Here is a 19,191-nt window from a genome sequence, read left to right as displayed (position 1 = left end):
TCATAAAAACTTCCTGAATTCCCCCCAGTCCAAAAAAATTCAGTTCTCTAAACCTTTAAATTACTAAGATAATTTTATGCCCCTTTATTACAACCTACTTCTTTATCTACTTTCTCTGTATTAATTGTCTAAAAATGTGAATACCATTATAGATATTACATTATAATATCAATATTTCTAAATTATCATTATATTATAAATTACCATTATAATACCTTACACATAAAGGGTGTCAGGTAAAAAATGTCAGTTGGATAAATAAATACTAGTTGAATAAAATATTGAAGGACTAACTTGAGACTAAGACTTCAAGTAGGGAGTTTTTCTATAATTTATTCATACACTAAATAGGTATTTAGTGCGTGTTCAAATGTTTCAGAGACTGTACTAGAAAAATAATGTAACTTCAGAAATGAATGTTCTGAAAGCACTTATGAGATAGAAGTACAAGAAACATAGAAATCACAACTTTAATAATATGTATTTAAAAGTAAAAATGGTGTCTGTATATTTGCATGAAAAATATATACTCCCTATTAAACAAATACTAAGTATATAAGCGAAATTTGTTTTAATTCAATTTTCTACACACACACACATATACTTATGAAAAGAAAGTTATTCTATTTTCTATGACTTTCCTACTTTAAATGAGTAAATATCTACTTAGTCCTTGTCAACATGAAGTAAAAAAAAGCCATCTGTGAAACTGCCTTGAACCATATCTAGCATAAACAAAAGAAAAACAAGAAAGAAAGAAAAATATATACTCCCTATTAAACAAATACTAAGTATATAAGTGGAATTTGTGTTAACTTAAATGAAATGTGTGGGTGTTTATCCCATTGCTCAAGAAAACAAAAAACTAAGCATATAAAAATATAAGCCACAGGGGCTGGGAAGGTGGCTCAGTGGTAGAGCGCTTGCCTTGAGTGCATGAGGCCCTGGGTTCGAGTCCTCAGCACCACATAAGCAGAAAAAAAAAAGCCAGAAGTGGTGCTGTGGCTCAAGTGATAGAGCGCTAGCCTTGCGCTGAAGAGCTGAGGGACAGTGCACCAGCCCAGAGTTCAGGCCCACAACAGGACCCAAAAAATAAAAAAATAAAAATATGAGCCACAATAGTAAAGATATGTGCAATGGGAAGAAAAATTGAGACATGTCCAAAAAGTTTTTGAAAAGTGAATTGTGGGTAGGTGGTAGTTGAGAAACTGATTTAATTTAACAAATATTTTAGACTTGAACCTAAACTCTTACTGTCTTCAGGAATGGAAAACCAGGAGAATCAAACCATCTTTCTTTCCATTGTGAGATTTGAAAAGTTCAGTTCTCAGAGGCTGCAGGAGCAAGCTAAAGTTGGAGCTCATTTATTTTTTTTAATGTGTTTAAACTTTTACATTGAGGTAATTTACCCTGATGAGTAACACCACCTAGAAAACAAACCAAGGAACAACTATTTTTTAAACCTAATGTGAAGGAGAAGCAGAATACACTAGACATAGGCATTTACCAGTACTCTGGGTGACAGGGTTCAGACGCCAATCATCACTGAGCAGATATGTAATGCAAACACACCAAACTCCACAATCAAATAACACAATCCAAATTAAATTCTATAAATGTCTATAAAACTCACTTCCTGGATTGGAGGTGTGGTATAAGTGGTATAGAACCTGCCTAGCTAGTGCAAAGCCCTGAGTTCAACCCTTAATACTACAAAAATAAAGCAAACAATCAAAAAACAAAACCCTGCCTCCCAAGTTTGGATCAGTTGCACATAGTTGTCATGCCAGTTTTTAGAAAAGGTGCAGTTGGGAGGATTGCTGTTTCAGGCCATACAGAGCAAAAAAGTCTGTGGGACTTCCTCTCATCAGAATAAGCTGACCATGGTGGTATGTACCTGTCATCACAACAAATACGGACTAAAATGGACATAACACAGTCCAGGCATGTATCTACGCAGAAAGCAAGACTATCTCAAAACTAAGCAGCAAAAGATAGCACTGGAGGCATAACTCTTGCCTAGCAAGTATGACCCACAAAGTTCAAACCTCAATATTACCCTTGAAAAACTCTCAAAACACTTGTCAGCCTCACCCTTTCCTATTTTAGTTAGTGGAACTGCACTTGCTCAAGCCAAAAGCTTGAGAGTCTGCTTTTGACTCCTCTTTCTTTCACAATGCTTATCCATTCTACAGATAAGCTTTTGTGAACGCTAGTTTTAAAATACATACTCCATGAAAACATTACAGGAAGGAATAGGAGAAACTCTAGGGCTTCTTGGCACAGGCCAAATTTTTCCTAATAGAGAACCAGAAACACAACAAATCAAAGGAAGGTTGGACAAATGGGATTGCAGGAAACTGCAGAGCTTCTGCAAGGCAAAGGACATAGCTAGCAAGATCAATAGAAAGCCCAGGGATTGGGAGAAGATCTTCACTAGCCATACAATGGACAAGGGTCTCATATCTAAAATACACTTAGAACTCAAAAATCTAAATCCACCAACAACAAATCCTCAAAGAAACAACTGCTCAATTAACAAATGGGCTACAGACTTAAAGAGAGACTTCCCTAAAGAAGAAATAAGAATGGCCAATAGACACATGAAGAAATGCTCAACCTCTCTAGCCATAAAAGAAATGCAAATCAAGATAATGCTGAGATTCCACCTTACCCCAGCTAGAATGGGCATAAATAAGAAATCTAATAACAAGAGATGCTGGAGGGGATGTGGACCGAAGGCACTCTTACTGCATTGTTGGTGAGAGTGTAAACTTGTTCAACCACTCTGGAAAGCACTATGGAGTTTCCTGAAAAGACTCCACATAGAGCTCCCCTAGAGCAACCATGTTTATTGCAGTATTATTTACCATAGCTAAGATATGGAACCAACCCAGATGCCCCTCAGTAGATGAATGGATCAAGACAATGTGGCATATATATACAATGGAATTATATGCCTCCATCAGAAAAAAAAATGACATTGCCTTTTTGTTAGGAAATGGAAAGACTTGGAAAATATTATATTAAAATTATATAAGAATTATATTAAGTGAAGTAAGCCAGGCCCAAAGAAACATAGGTCCCATGGTTTCCCTTGTTTGCAGTGACTAGTACATGTGTAGGACAAGCAGAGTAGGTCAAAGGCTATGTACATATGACCATATGAGATAATATAAACAAAATGTACCCCAAGACAAGGACACAAGAGATTTTTTTCTCTTTCTTGCTAATGTTTTTAATGTACTTACAATACAGTATGTTCTTTTTCTATTGTATGTTCTTCCCCCCGTGGTATAACCCCTGTTTTAACTGGATTTGATCCTGGTGCTCTGCACCTTGTATATATATTTTCGTAATTTGGGGAGGGCAAGGGATATTGCAGAATGCTTAAATAAGGATGCAGTCTGACCCATTGTGATGACCAGATGTACAGGACACTATATTGAAAATGAACGTTACAATGTCGGGGTGGTGGGGGGCAGGAGGAGTTGGGGAGGTGGAGAGGGAAGTGATGGTAGGGGGAAAATAAAGGAAGAGGTAACAAATGCTCGCTATAAAATGTACTCATTACCCTACCCATGTAACTGTAACCCCTCTGTACAATATTTTTACAATAAAAGTTAATTTAAAAATACCCTGAACCTGATCACTCTTACTTCACTACACTACCTCTATCATCACCACCATCTGGTCAAAGCTATCAAACTACGTTAACAGGATGACACAGCAACCTTGAGCTGGCATCCCTGCTTTTGTACACTCCCTTCTACTCACAACACAGAACTCAGAGTGTTCTTATTTTAAAAGCATGCCATAAGATGTTCTTCTGACTTTTCTCATACTCTCCCATATGTCGTTTATTAGTCACAGTAACTGCTAGTGTCTTCATTGTCTGCTCAAGACATATAACCTCCATTTTAGCGTAAAAATCTGAGTTAGTTATACAAAGTACATTGTTTACATATATATATATGTCAAAATTAAACTCAACAACTAACTGATGCCAATAAAAGGTGTAAAAAGAAGGAAAATGGCAAAAACTAGAAGCAATGGGGATTTGGAAATAAAGTGGAAAATTCATGTTTAGTAAGAACAGTTTCAGTTTAAAAACGTACTTGATGTTACTGAAACATATGATTAAAATGGTTAAAATGGGAAATATTACACACAAACACTCAAACACGCACACATATGGGTATATAACCAATATTTAAAAAGCATGCACAAAAACAAAAAACATATGTCAATGATAGTAAGAACAGAGATCAAAATAGCTGATGCAGACTTCCTGGTTATATTTAATCTCATGAAATTTAACAAGTAATAACAATAAAATTTTGCCATTCTTTGAGATGACTATTCTTGTCTGTTTTTCTTTATGGAAAACTAGTCAAACTATTTGGAAAATGACTGGCTCAGAGATCAAAAACAAAACAGGAAAGTGGTGGCAAGTACAGGCATCCCATGTAACAGTACAGACAATAACAAGCCAGCATCTAGACTTGCTCTGACTCATGGAAAAATATGTGAAATAAGGTTATCCAAGCTTAACAAATAATGAATCACACACTTCCACTATAGATGTCAGAGAAGCACATTTGTTTCTCAATGAAAATAAAAATGGAAAGGATATAGAGGTATTTAAGTGAGCTTTAATCAATTACTAAGATTCAAAGGTAGATTCCACATAATTTCTGTAATTGAGAACTCATGAAATATATTAGGAAACATCATGTCTACCTAGTTAAATATGAAGAGATGTGACATTTTTGTAAGTTCTAGGTTCATGCTTCCTGAAGTTTGCGCTTCTGAAAAATCATGTCTGATTTGTATCTCCAAATGCAGTTAAAAGCAATCTTGAGTGGAAAATATGTTTTGGTAGAAGATGTATTTTGCAATAATCAAATTGATCATTAAAGAGCACAGCTGGAAAATACTTGTGGAGATCAACATCATGGTTGAAGAACAAAATGTAAAATTCTACACAGGTTTTCAATTCACAAAGTTTTAGAGACAAAAGAATCAGAAACTAGGATTCGTGTTCCAACTTTGTAATCAATTATATTATTTGGTTACTTTTTTCATATAAACAACCTATGATTTAGATTTCTCCAATACAATGCAATTTGGACTACACATTTTTTTTAATTTCAAAGAATTTAAACCAACCAGGATACATATGTACCTCAAATTCAATGTCAAATTATTAAAAGTGAAAATCCCCTGTTGTCACTTCTTTATTTTGGTACCCATTGTATTGTATATAAGTTTATCTGATTTGGGAGATAGAAAGGTGAAATCACAGAAATGGTGAGACAAAGGACAAAGGGTGAACCAATGTGACACTGGTACAAAACAGTATGTTGAAAACTTGACAGGGAGGGAATAGTGGGGAGGGATAATGGGAGAAAACAACAGTATTCTGCAAGAATTGTATTCATTCCTTACTTATGTAACTGTAACCCCTCTGTATATCACTCTTGCAATAAAAAAGTAAAAATCTCACAAAAGGAATATTATTTGCAAATGGCATTTTAATGGCACTGTGTTGTACTGCTGGGTTTCCTCCCCACAACTCCCAGGATGAAAACTCACATTCCTCACTCTTCCAGCTGTTGACACTGCTGCCTTGCTGTGGATAAGAAGAAGATCTTCCCAGAAATTGTAGTTCACAAAGGAAAGCTGCCTTGCCAAAGTCTAAGTTTCTCTCCTTGGAGGCATCTCAAATGCAAAGACCAGTTAATTGGGGGATAACAAACTTCATCCCCCTGACTTCAAGTTATGACAGCTCTGAACGATCATTTCATTGGCAGAGCAGAATCTGCCAAGGCATCTGGTATTCCCTTATCACAGAGTTCAAGTTCCACCTGCCTTCTTGGCCTTCCTGTCCTTGTCATTGTCTGAACACAGTCCCAAAGCATGCTGTATGCAATATCTGCCCCTCAGTCAGTTTCCCACGAAAACCTGCCTTACTCATCTGCTCCCCAAATGAGAGGGAATTGTTTTATGGCCAGAGCTTAGTCAATTATTATTCTGTAGACAAGCCAAAAGACATCAGTTTAATCCATGCTGTGAGTTTCTAGTCACTCTAAAACTACAATCATAACCGCATCCATTTACAAGAGCTTACTGTGTATCTAATGTTTAGTGGAACTAATGTTTAGCATAACTCCATAGAGATGTTGCTATTACTAACTACATTTTCTGAGGAGTTTAATGCAGAAGCACTTTAAGTAACCAAAATTCCAACCTTTGATTCCTGAGAGTACTGAAAGCTTTCCTTGATGAGGTAGTATTTCAAAATGATTTCTTATGTATTTTGAAGTGGAAGCTGCAGTTTTTAAAGCTCCACTAACATAAGTTGACAATGAACTATTGAATTTTGATAAAGTTATATATTTTAGAGTCGATTCTGATTGACACGAATACAGCAGAGAAAAATACAATAATTATTAGACTTTCAAGTTGGGGAATTTATTTCATTTACTTCATTTTACCTCTCCATAGTATTAAGAGCTTAGCAATGTGAACAATCCAGAATAACCTTGTGAATTTCTCCTGAAAATACATTTACTTTTTTTTTTTTTTTTGCGTCCGGTCATGGGGACTGAACTCTGGGCCTGGGCGCTGTCCCTCAGCTCTTCAGCTCAAGGCTAGCACTCTACCACTTGAACAACAGCTCCACTTCCGGCTTTTTTTCTTTTTGCTTATGTGGTGCTGGGGAATCGAACCCAGGGCCTTATGCTTGCAAGGCAAGTGCTCTACCACTGAGCCACCTTCCTAGCCCTCTACATTTAATAAACCCTTCTTCTAAGTAATTGGTGTTTGTGTTTCCAACAACATAGATATCTAAAAGCAAGATGAAATACTTCTAATGAGAAATAGGAACATCTTGAGCAACAATTGGTAGTGGGCAAGAGACTTGACAGAATACTTATATAAACTTGCCTTTATCAGCAAGTCTGTGGATAATTTTGTGGGGGGGATGCTGCTATTGAAGCTTGAACTTAGGGCTTTGTTCTCTCCCTTGGCTTTTTCCTCAAAGCTGACACTCTACTACTTAAGCCACATCTCTATCTCAGGCATTTTGCTGGTAAAATGGATAGAGTCTCATAGGCTTTCTGGCCAGCCAGGTTTCAAATCACAGTCCTCAGCTCCCTGAGTCACTAGGATACAGGCCTAAGCCACTAGGTCAGTGTTTATATCTCATCTCTACCCACATTTTCTGCACCATATACAGTTACCAATACATGAGGTATAGAAATACTATAAGTCCAAAAATAATTTTTGTAAAGGCCATGAAAAAACATCTTAGTCACTTAACTAATAGGGATTATTATCCTTGACAAAGGCAGGACGTGTACCAACATTTTAGTGGCAATTGCCATATGTGAAGTTGCTTTGTTTTGTTTTAAAGAAATTTCAAAGGATTATTTAGGGGACCTATAAGGAGTATAAAGAACCTATAGAAGTATAAAGGGGTTCTACTGGCAATGAAAATGTATCAAATCGAAATCATTTAACAACAAAAAAGAAGGAAATGGCAGGTAAATTAACATATGGTAAAATGTATCTTAGAAATGTTTGTATTACTCAAGCTCATCTCCAGACAACACAGAGACTGTCTTTTTTTCCCATTTATGAAAACAAAAATTCCCCAAGGAATAAAGAGAAGAAACTAGGAAACTCCTAGCCCCACCCCAAATCTGGCTAAGCTATGAACCATTTTCCAAACTTATACATAGTACATGATAAACTGATGGTCTGACAATATTTATTTTGCCTTAAAACTTTTATTGGAAACCAACTATTCTAACAATTCAAATTTAATTAATTTTAGAATTCAGATGTCACATTGTTCTGTAAAAAGATTTATATTTTGAATTGAAGTTTAATAAGATGTGAGTAAAACACAAAGAAATGTCTAAAATATGGATAGATATAAATAGAAAACCTAAACTTACTGAGTCAAACTCTCTTTAAATCTATGTATCACTAGGCAAATCAAAGAAATATTGACAGCATTTGTCAGACAAGCATGGAAATTTGGAAGAAGTAATTTTTCATTGTTTCCATCCTGAGAATGGAACTAGCAAAGTGTTAAATTACCTCTATGTAAGATTATGTACAAATCGGAGATCTTTGTTTAATGGCTTGTCCACGTAACTACTTTCCACTAGAAGTACAAATCTTAACCCTAAAGATTAGATTTACAATATGACTGGCCAAGTCTACTCTAACGAGGCAAATTTTAACAATAAGCTTTGTTCTTTTCTCCTTTATGCCTCTATAGATTTTTCTTTTCTCTGCCTTTACCTATCAAAAAGTATGCTAGAAAGAAATAAGAAAGGAGGTTCTACTTACAAAGCATTTCTCAAGTTGTTTCCAAACACTATTACGTATAATTTTATATAAGGTGTTTTCCATTCTTTGAACAGACATGTATTGGACTATTCTATGGGCCAGATAGTAGGCTTTCAGTGCATCTTTTCAAAGATTAGGAGACTGAACCAGGAAAAATGGAATGAAAGGAATAACAATATAATGGCTCTGATTTTGAAGAAAGTACATAGGATGCTCATAGGAAAAAAAAGTCTAGAAACTAAATCTAATCGATAAGGCTTTATTGAGGCTTCTAGGTGGAAGTGAGACTTAGATGAGACGTGAAAGATGAGTAGGAGCTCCCAGGCAAGAAGCATGTATGACTTTCAGGTTTGAATAAGGAAAAGAAACAGGATGAAAATTTCAGTTTATAAAAGATTTAAAATTGACTGAGAAAGTGGCTTAGTGTAGAGTGCTTGCCTAGCATTCATGAAGCCTTAGGTCCAATTCCTCAGTGCCACAAAAACAGAAAAAGCCAGGATTGGTGCTGCGGCTCAAGTGGTAGAGTGCTGGCCTTGAGCAACAGAAGTTCAAGGACTGTGCCCAGGCCCTGAGTTCAAGCTCCAGGACTGGCTAAAATAAATAAATAAAAATAAATAAATAAAATTATGCAGTGAGAAAGTATTACCTAAATTCATGAATAAAATGAAATGGTATTACTTATTAAAGAATTACTCAAAGTCATTGCTATGTTTTTTATTTATGTTTCTCAAAGTGACATGTATAAAATCATATTTTTCAGACTATTTTAGACTTGAAGAAATAAAATACAGCTTACAGAATGAAAGAAAATCTTCACCAGACAGTCAATGTAAATAGTAATATTTAGAAGATACAAGTAGTTCTAAAAAAGACATAAAAATAATCTAGTAAGTGAGCAATCAAAGTGAACAGTTCTCAAAAGAAGTAAAAATGACTGATATATACATGGAGAAATCAAGGTCCCGAGTCACAAAGGAAATGCAAATCAAAACTACACTAAGATTTCATAGCAGTCATCAAGAAAACAAGAAAGGCTTGAGAAGATGTGGGGCGGGACAGCACTAGTTATGGTAGTCAGAGTATTGAATCAGCCTAGTTGTTAAACAACCATTGGATGGACAAAAAAGGTGGTACACAAACATAATGAATATTCAGCAATAAACAAGCATGAAATTATGTTGTTTACATGAATATGAATGGAACTGGAGGTCACCATGTTAAGCAAGATAAGTCAAGCTCAGGAAGACAAATATCATATGTTCAATCACATTGAGAAACTTAAAGAGGAGGAGGAGGTAGAGGAAGCATGATTATAAAAAAGGAACCGGTGAAGGGGATGGTTAGAAACCAACTGGTAGGAGGAGAAAAGGAGTAAATGATGGGGAGAGACTATTACAGAAGTTCATTTTATATAAATATGTAAAAGAATAGCATGCAGAAAAATATCAAAAACATAAAAAGCTGGGCACTGGTGGCTCACGCCTGTAATCCTAGCTACTCAGGAGGCTGAGATCTGAGGATCACGGTTCAAAGCCAGACCGGGCAGGAAAGTCCATGAAATTCTTATCTCCAATAAACCACCAGAAAACCGGAAGTGGTGCTGTAGCTCAAGTGGTAGAGCACTAGCCTTGAGCTGACGAGCTGAGGGACAGCGCCCAGGCCCAGAGTTCAAGCCCCATGATGACCAAAAAAACCAAAAACAAAAATAAAAAAAATCATAAAAAGCAGAGAGGAAGAAGGGAAAAGTAATATAGGTAATAACATAAGAAAGTGATATAGATGGAATGAATTTAATCAAAGTACATTATATGTTGTTGTAAATACCACAATACAGCCCTGTTTGTGCAATTATCTATCCTCACTTAAAGTCTTTTTTTTTTTTTTTTTACTTTTTCTTGGAGATTATTTCAACTTAAAAAATCCTGTCCTTTTTTTTTTTTTTGTCTGAGACTGGGACCAAACTAAGTACCTCATGCTTTTGGCTAGAATTCTACCACCTGAACTAAACCTAAAACCCTTAGAAGGTTAGCTTGATCTTTCTTTTCTTATTTTCTTCCTACCTTTCTTCTTTCTTTTCTTCCTTGCTTTCTTCCCTTCTATCTCTTTCTCTTTTTTCTTTTTTCTTTTTTTTGTTGGTCATGGGGCCTGAACTGTGGGCCTGGGCGCTGTCCCTCAGCTCTTCAGCTCAAGGCTAGCTCTCTACCACTTGAGCCAGTGCCACTTCCATATCTTTCTACTGATGTGGTGCTAAGGAATCGAACTCAGGGCCTCATGAATGCAAAGTAAGCACTCTACCACTGAGCCACCTTCCCAGCCCCTCTTTCCTTTTATCCTTCTTTCTTTCTTCTTCCTTCCTTCTTTCCTTCCTTCCTTTCTTTACTTCCTTTCTTTCTTTCTTTCTTTTTTATGTTCTGTTTCTGGAACACTTGGGCAACTGTTCTGCTTTTTTTTTTTTAATTGTGAAAATACCGTACAAAAGGGTTTCTTTCTCTTCCTTCCTTCCTTCCTTTCTTCCTTCCTTCCTTCCTTCCTTCCTCTCTCCCTCTTTCCTTCTTTCTTTCTTTCAAAAATTCCTTTAAAAATAAATCCAAAGAAAGATACAGAGATGTAGCTAAGTGGTACATTACTTGCCTATCAAAATACAAACACTCTAATAACAACAACAAAAATCTCAAATCATCTCTATAATATGCTTTAATTATAGTTTCCTAATTTAAAAAGTAAGTAAGAAAAGCTATCATGGTGATTGTTGATTCCAGGCATCTAACCTTTCTGCTTCCCCTGCCTCCTGAACCTAAGGCAAATCTACAGAACTTCTCCATCTCAGTGTTGAGGGCTAACTGGGCCCTAGAGAGACAACCCTCTGATTTGCAGTCCTGAGACTGAGCCTAAGAAAGATAGAGGCTAAGGAAAGTACCTACTGTCACTTCCCAACAATACAAACACGTCTTTTTCCTTTGCAGCAGTAAGTAAACTAGAAATTTTCTTCCAAGTACAACGTATGTTCCTATTCCCACAGTTTGGGATTTCAGAGAGAAATAAATGACATTTTTAAATTCACATTACTAAATATAAAGCACTTGAGGGTTTCTTCATTCATTTGAGTTCTCCAAGTTCTTAGGGCTTTACACTTCTGTATAAGGAAATAACTCTGAATATGAAAAGTAATCAAATTCTCTTTCAAAAATCCATAAATCCATTGTAGTCATATAAACATATTTTACTCACAAAGTCATAGTAACCAAAGTAATTTTCCTAGAATTTCTTTTTTAATATATATATTTTTATTGTAATATATATTTTATTGTAATATATTTTTATTGTGCAGAGGGGTTACAGTTACATGAGTAATGAGTACATTTCCTATCAAGCATTGTTACTACCTCTTTTTTCTATTTCCCTAGCATCCCTTCCCTTCCCACCTCTTCAACTCCTCCTTCCCCCCAGAAGTTGTAAGTTAATTTTCAACATAGTGTCTTATACATCTCATTGTTACAATGGGTCAACCTGAATCCTTGTTTCAACATTTTGTTATTTCCCTTCCCCTCCCCAAATTAGAAAAATGTGTATATAAGATGCAGGGTACTGGAATCAAATACAGTGAAAACAGGGGTTATATCATGGGGGGAAGAACATACAAAAGAAACAAAAAAAAAAACCATAGTACATTAAAAACAACAGCAACAAAGAAAAAAAAATCCTCTTGAATCCTTATCTTGGAGTTCATTTTGCTTAGCATCATCTTATATGGTCAAAAATTCCAGCTGAGGAATGCCTGGCAAGAGCAATATAGCAAGAGAAAAACATAAAGGGGATCCAAATAGAGAAGGAAGAAGTAAAACTCTCCCTCTTTGCAGATAAGATGATCTTGTATTTAAATAACTCTATAGATTGCTCTCTCAAGTTACTTGAGCTGCTCTGAAACTTTCGCACAGTAGTATAATATAAAATTAATCAACCTAGATGCCCTTAATAGATAAATGGATCAAGAAAATGTAATATACATACACAATGGAATTCTATGCTTCTATCAGAAAGAATGGCATCGCCCCATTCATAACCAAATGGGAAGACTTGGAAAAAAAAATCTTAAGTGAAGTAAGCCAGACCCAAAGAAACATAGGCTCTATGGTTTCCCTCATTTGTAATAATTAGTATATGTCTCGGATAGTCCTAGCAGAGGATCACAATAGTAGCTCAATAACTATGTACAAATGACCATATAAAATGATGCTAATTGAAATGAACTCCAAGACATAGAAACAACAGGTCTGTTTTTGGTTGTTGACCTTGTTGTGGGCAATGTACTGTATCAAGTTCTTTCTTTTTATTTTATTTCATTTTTCTTTTTCCATTGGCGTATCACTGTCTTTGATTCTGGTACCCTGCATCTTGTATATATGCTTATCTGATTTGGGGAAGGGAAGGGGAATAACAAAATGGTGAAACAAGAACAAAGGATGACCAAATGCAACAAACAATACTCACAAGACACTATGTTGGAAATGAACTTTAAAACTTCAGGGGGAGGGAAGGGGGAAAGGGGGAGGGGGACAAAAATGAAGGAGTGGGTAACAGTGTTCCACAACAAATGTACTCATTACATTACTCATGTAAATGTAACCTCTCTGTACAGCATCTTTAAAATAAAATGAATTTTTTTAAATCAGTAATTTTTTTGTTTAACAATGAGAAGAGCAAGACTGAAATCAAGAAAGCAATTCCTTCTCTGATAGTGTCAAAAAATAAAATGGGGGGGGGGGTGCGGAGAGGATGGGAATGGATGGGAAGGGGAAACAAAGGAGGAGGCTACAATGCTTGATAAGAAATGTACTCGTTATCTTGCCCATGTAATTGTAACCCCTCTGTACAGTATTTTCACAATAAAAAATAAATAAATAAAATACCTAGGAATTAACTTAACCAAAGATGTGAAGGACCTCTATGACAAAAACCTTAAAAATGGGCTGGGAAGGTGGCTCAGTGGTAGAGTGCTTGCCTCGCATGCATGAAGCCCTGGGTTTGATTCCTCAGCACCACATAAGCCAGAAGTGGCGCTGTGGCTCAAGTGGTAGGGCGCTAGCGTTGAGGTAAAGAGCTGAGGAATAGCACTCAGGCCCAGAGTTCAGACCCCATGACTGACCCAAAAAATAAAACAAAAACAAAACAAAACAAAATTTAAAAAACTGAAAAAAGGAAATAATAGCAGATTTAAGGAAATGGGAACAACCTTCCAAGCTCCTGGATTGGAGAGATTAACATTAGGAAAATGGTAATACTGCACAAAGCTATCTACAGATTCAAGGTAACTCTCATCAAAATCCTAACAACATTCTTCAATGATACAGAGGAAGTAATTCAAAAATTCATATGGAATAATAGAAGACCCTGAATAGCAAAAACAATCCTTAGCAGAAAGAACAGTACTGGAGGAATATTAATACCAAACTTCAAACTCTATTACAAAGCCATAGTAATAAAAACAGCTTAGTACTGGCACTAGAATAGGACTGAGGATCAATGAAGACCCAGAAATTAACCCACAGACCTATAAGGGAGCCAAAAACATGAGACGGATAAAAGACAGCCTCTTCAACAAATGGTGCTGGCAGAATTGACATATACACATGCAGAAAACTAAGGCTAGATCCTTACATATCACCCTGCAGCAAAATCAATTCCAATGGATCAAAGACCTCAAGTTAAGGCCAGAGACCTTGAAAATATTACAGGAAGAAATAAGGGAAACACTAGGGCTCCTTGGCACAGGTCAAAACTTCCTAAGTAAGGATCCAGAATCATAATAAATCAAAGACTGGATAAACGAGACTGGATCAAACTGAAGAGCTTCTGCATGGCAAAGGACGTAACTAGCAAGATAGAAAGTCCACAGAATGGGAGAAGATCTTTACTAGCTATGCTTCAGACAAGGTCTCATATATAAAATAAACTTAGAGCTCAAAAAATTAACAACATCCCAAAAATTCCTCACAGAAACAACAACTTCATCAATAAGTGGGCTAAAGACATAGAGACTTCTCAGAAGAAGAAATAACAATGGCTAATAGACACATGAAGAGATGATCAACATCTCCAACCATAAAAGAAATACAAATCAAAACAACATTGAGATTCCATCTCACCTTAGTTAGACAACTAACCATCAAGACAACTAACAATAACAAATGTTGACAGGGATGTGGCCAAAAGGGAATGCTACTACACTGTTGGTGGAAATGTAAACTTGTTCATCCACTCTGGAAAGAAGTATGGAAGTTCTTTAAAAGACTAATCATAGAGCTTCCCTATAACCCAGCAAATCCACTCCTGCACATTTATCCAATAGACCACAAACAAGGTCACACTAAAGCTACCAGCACAACCATGTTCAATTCAGTATTGATTACAATGGTCAAGATATGAAATCAACCCAGAAGCCCCTCAGTGGACAAATGGATCAACAAAATAAGGTATGTATACCAGTGGAATTCTATGCTTTCATCAGAAAGAATGATACTGCCCCATTCATAAGGAAATAGAACAACTTAGAAAAAATTGTATTAAGTGAAATAAGCCAGAAACACAGATTGTATGGTTTCTCTCATTTGTAGTAATTAGAATGTGCCTATAAATCTACAAGTAAACCCAGAAAACACTCTTGGACATGAGACGTTTAAAAAGGCTCAATAGCTATGTGCATATGATCATATAAAATGATGTTTAATAAAATGAACTTCAAAAAACAGAAACAAGAGGTTTTTTTTTTTTTACATTTTGTGGGGTTATTTTTTTTTCTCATTTTCTCCTTTTGTCACTGTTTATGATTCCTTTACCTTTTGTCTTCTATGTAAGTTTATTTGATTTGGGGAGAGGAAGGGGGAGCACAGAAATGGTGGAACAAAGGGTGAACTAATTCAGTAGTGAGACTCAGTAACACTGTTGAAAATGAATTGTAGAACTTGGGGAGAGGGATTGAGAAGGAAAAACATAGGAAGAAAATGAGGAAAAAGGTGACACTATTCAAAAAGAAATGTACTCATCTGACTTATGTAACTGCAACCCCTCTGTACATCAACTTTATAACAAAACTATAAAATAAGAAAAAAAGAAAGAAAGAAGATTTCCAGATAAATAAGCCAGACACCATTTGTAGACAAATATGTGTGTGTGTGTGTGTGTGTGTGCATGCCACACACACACACACACACGTGCATGCACGTACATGTATGCAAACTCAGAGCCTAGGTATTCTTTCTTGGCATTTTCACTCAAGGCTGGCTCTCTAGCACTTCAGCCATAGCTTAACTTTGGGGTTTTTTGGCGGTTAGTAGGAGATAAGAGTCTCATAGATATTTCTTCGCTGGTTTTGAGACGCAATTCTCAGATCTTAGCCTCTTGAATAGCTAGAATCTTAAGTGGGAGCCCCTGATGCATGGCTCCCTACCCTCTAGTTTTTCTATTGTATCCTAAATTCTCTCTTAATTTATTTATTTTATTTGATATTTTTAGCCTATTATTTCTTTACAAACACCTCAAAGAAGAATTCCTTGGAGCTCTTAAGTATTCTTAAGCTCTGTTGGACAACCACTGTTGTCTCAGAGTGGTTCTCATTAAAGTAATGCTGTTCTCAGGGGGCACTTAGTTATGTAAGGAGTCATTACTGAAGGAAGTACTATTAGCATCTACCAAGTGGAGGATAAAGGGGCTACTAAATATCCCATAATATGCAGAATAATAAGAACCCCTAAACTATCTAACCCAAAATACCAATCATGCTGAGGCCCATTGAAAAATCTGGATGTACTTCAGAAAACACTTCTGGGAGAGAAGTTCTGAAATTCCTGTTTGTTATTGTTAGAAACATGTATATTATATTCAATCAAAACATACTTTTCTAAAGTTTTTGGGGGGGCTTGTTTTTTGTCCATGAGTTTTATTTGTATGTCTATATCTTGAGATCTCAAAGTGTGAGGAAAATAGAATCCTTCATCTCCACAACAGGTTTTCAGGTACATTGACTACAAAGTCCCCAAAGATGCTCATTTTCAGGTTGGAAGACTACATACCGCTGGGCATCATTGGCTCAATCCTGTAATCCTAGCTACTCAGGAGGCTGAGATCTGAGGATCAAGGTTCAAAGCCAGCCCAGGAAGAAAAGTCCATGAGATTCTTATCTCCAATAAACCACTAGAAAAATGGACGTGGCATCATGGCTCAACCAGTAGAGGGCAGGGACAGTGCCCAAGCCCAGAGTTCAAGCCTCACAACTGACAAATAAATAAATAAATAAATAAATAAATAAATACTACATACTCATGCCATTTTGCTTTTCATAAAAAAATCCTGATTTTAAAAATAAAGGAAATAATAAAAATTAAAAGCAAGTATTTTAATATTATCAGAGTAATAATAATGTAGCTTCCATATACCAACAACAAACTGTATCCAGGACTTGTACTGTTTGTTTTATTAACCTGATATTGACAGTATCTCTAGAAGACAAATCTCATTAGCACTATTTTGTATATAATAAATCTGCGACTTAGTCATTATAATGAGGCACACACATATACAATAGGAACTAGTGGTAGAGTTAAGACTATTTTCTAAGCCAGCTCTTTCCTGTAAAGGTTCACTATCTCTGTATTTCACATATAAATTGCTTCCTAATTCTTCAATATTCAGCCTATTTTTTATACTTCTGTTCCCTATGTCTTCTTCTTCCCCTTAATTTTCTATCTGTCTCAAGCCAGCTTCAGAGCCATCACAACTCTGCCATAATCAAGATCAAAAGTGGGTGAGGATAGTTTTCAGTGGCTCATGCCTTTACTCAGAGGCTCAAATCTGAGGATCATGGTTCAAAGCCAACCCAGATAAGAAAGTCCATAAGATTCTTAGGTTCAATTAACCTCCGAAGTGGAGCTGTGGCTCAAGTGATAGAGTGCTATTATTGGAGAAAACGAAGGGAAGGGAAGGGAGTAGAGAGAGATGGAAGGAGGAAGGGAGGGAAGGAGGGAGGGAGGGAGGGTGGGAAGGAAAGGATGATGGAAAATATTTTTATTTTAGACAAGTTTTTTTTAACTTCTCTGTACTTGGCTTGGCTCTCAGGTCAGTACTGCTTTCTTTTTAAAGACCATACAATCTATTTAGTGCCACAGGAAAGAAAAAATTTTCAAAATAAAATCTCAAACACAGAAAAGGATTTTTATGACTAAGATCAGACCAAATTTCTTAAATGACTTTAATAAAGACAAATTTACTTATATAGTTTCTCCTTTTTCAAGTTTTCTTATTTTGTGATATAAATGTCAAGTTTATGGGATGGATGAATGAAGAGAAACAGAAAAATATTTTAGAATGGTCAAGGTAAAACAATAAACCCAAGCCCTAAGAATGATTGTTCTATATTCATGACACTTCTTGCTGTTCATTTGGGGCAAGAATGACCTCAGAAAGGTCATGACATGACTACAGGCTCCTGCTCCAAGGACTCTGAGCCCCAAAGTGTTACATTCCATTCAAGCAATGAAGTTCTCACTGTTATTCATGACGACATTCTCCTTTCACACCAGTTAGCAGCCCACACAGCACCAGATAAAAGAGGTGTGTAATCATCTCTCATCACTCCCAGGGAGCATTTATGACTCAGTTCTACCCCATGGTAGGTGTTTTTGCCCTTTTCCTGGATGTTTTCATAGCACAGACACATATGGGAAATAAAAACCATCATTGTTGCTACAAATCTTTATATTGACATTTCTTGTGATCTTGCTATGGTGTTGATCCCTGTAGTTGACTTTCACTTAACAAGTCTGGAATTATATTGTTTTCACTCCAATATTACACTGAGAACCAAATGTGTAAAAAAAGGTGAAATTACTTGCCAGAGTTTTGGATTTTTTTTCAGTTGTGGGGCTTGAACTCAGGGCCTGGGCACTATCCCTGAGCTCTTTTGCTACAGGCTAGCGTTCTACCACTTTGAACTACAGCTCTACTTCCAATGATTTTGGAGTTTTCAACTGGATTAATACATCCACTTTGAAACTAATTCCTATTTTAAACTAATCATATCCCTAAACTGCAGCATTTTGACATTCTTTTTCCTTTCTCTAACTCATCCAATTTTGTTCTCTTAACACACACAATTAAATGGAGAATTCTTATTCTTATTGATCTTTGTTAGTAAGTTAATAAAAACAAACATATTACCATTGATGGGAATGTTAATAAATTACAGGATTTACCTACTAAGGAATATCACAGAGACACTAAAAAGCACAAGGCATAAAAAATTAACATCTCATAAAAAATTATCTGTGATTCATTGTTCAGTGAAGAGAGCCAATCACAGAACCATATGATCCAGGAAACAAATGTCACACTCCTACAAATGTCCATTCAGATAGGAAAACATTCTGGAGAAAAGTGCTGGAATAGGAAAATAATCAAGAAAAGTGTCAATTTTAGCCAGGTATTGATGGTTCACACCTCTAATCCTAGCTACTCAGGAAACTAACATCTGGAAGATCATGTTTCAAAGCCAGAAGTTTGACTTAAGTGGTAGAGATTCAGCCAAACAAGCTGAGACAGTGTAAGACCATGAGTTGAACCCAATATACTGCCAAAAAATAAAAGAAAGAAGGAAGGAAGGGAGGAAGGAAGGAAGGAAGGAAGAAAGGAAGGAAGGAAGGAAGGAAGGGAAGAAGGAAGGAAGGGAGGAAGGGAGGGAGGGAGGAGGGGAAGAAAGGAAAGAATTTTTTCCCTGTGGGTAAGTGGGGGGTGGGGAGGTGTATATGTATCTGTGTAAGTTATTTGAAAGTTAAG

At 36.2% G+C, this 19,191-nt stretch overlaps 1 protein-coding gene across 2 annotated transcripts in view; it reads right to left on the bottom strand.

Moving 5' to 3' along the window:
- Nox4 (NADPH oxidase 4) overlaps positions 1-19,191 on the bottom strand; it is a 189,159-nt gene that overhangs the window by 72,591 nt on the left and 97,377 nt on the right. The gene's annotated exons all lie outside the window — the stretch shown is intronic.

This window comes from Dipodomys spectabilis, unplaced genomic scaffold (assembly GCF_019054845.1).
Source record: "Dipodomys spectabilis isolate Male_0828 unplaced genomic scaffold, ASM1905484v1 ptg000003l, whole genome shotgun sequence".
Classification (NCBI taxonomy): domain Eukaryota; kingdom Metazoa; phylum Chordata; class Mammalia; order Rodentia; family Heteromyidae; genus Dipodomys; species Dipodomys spectabilis.
This window is presented reverse-complemented; position numbering and strand designations above follow the sequence as displayed.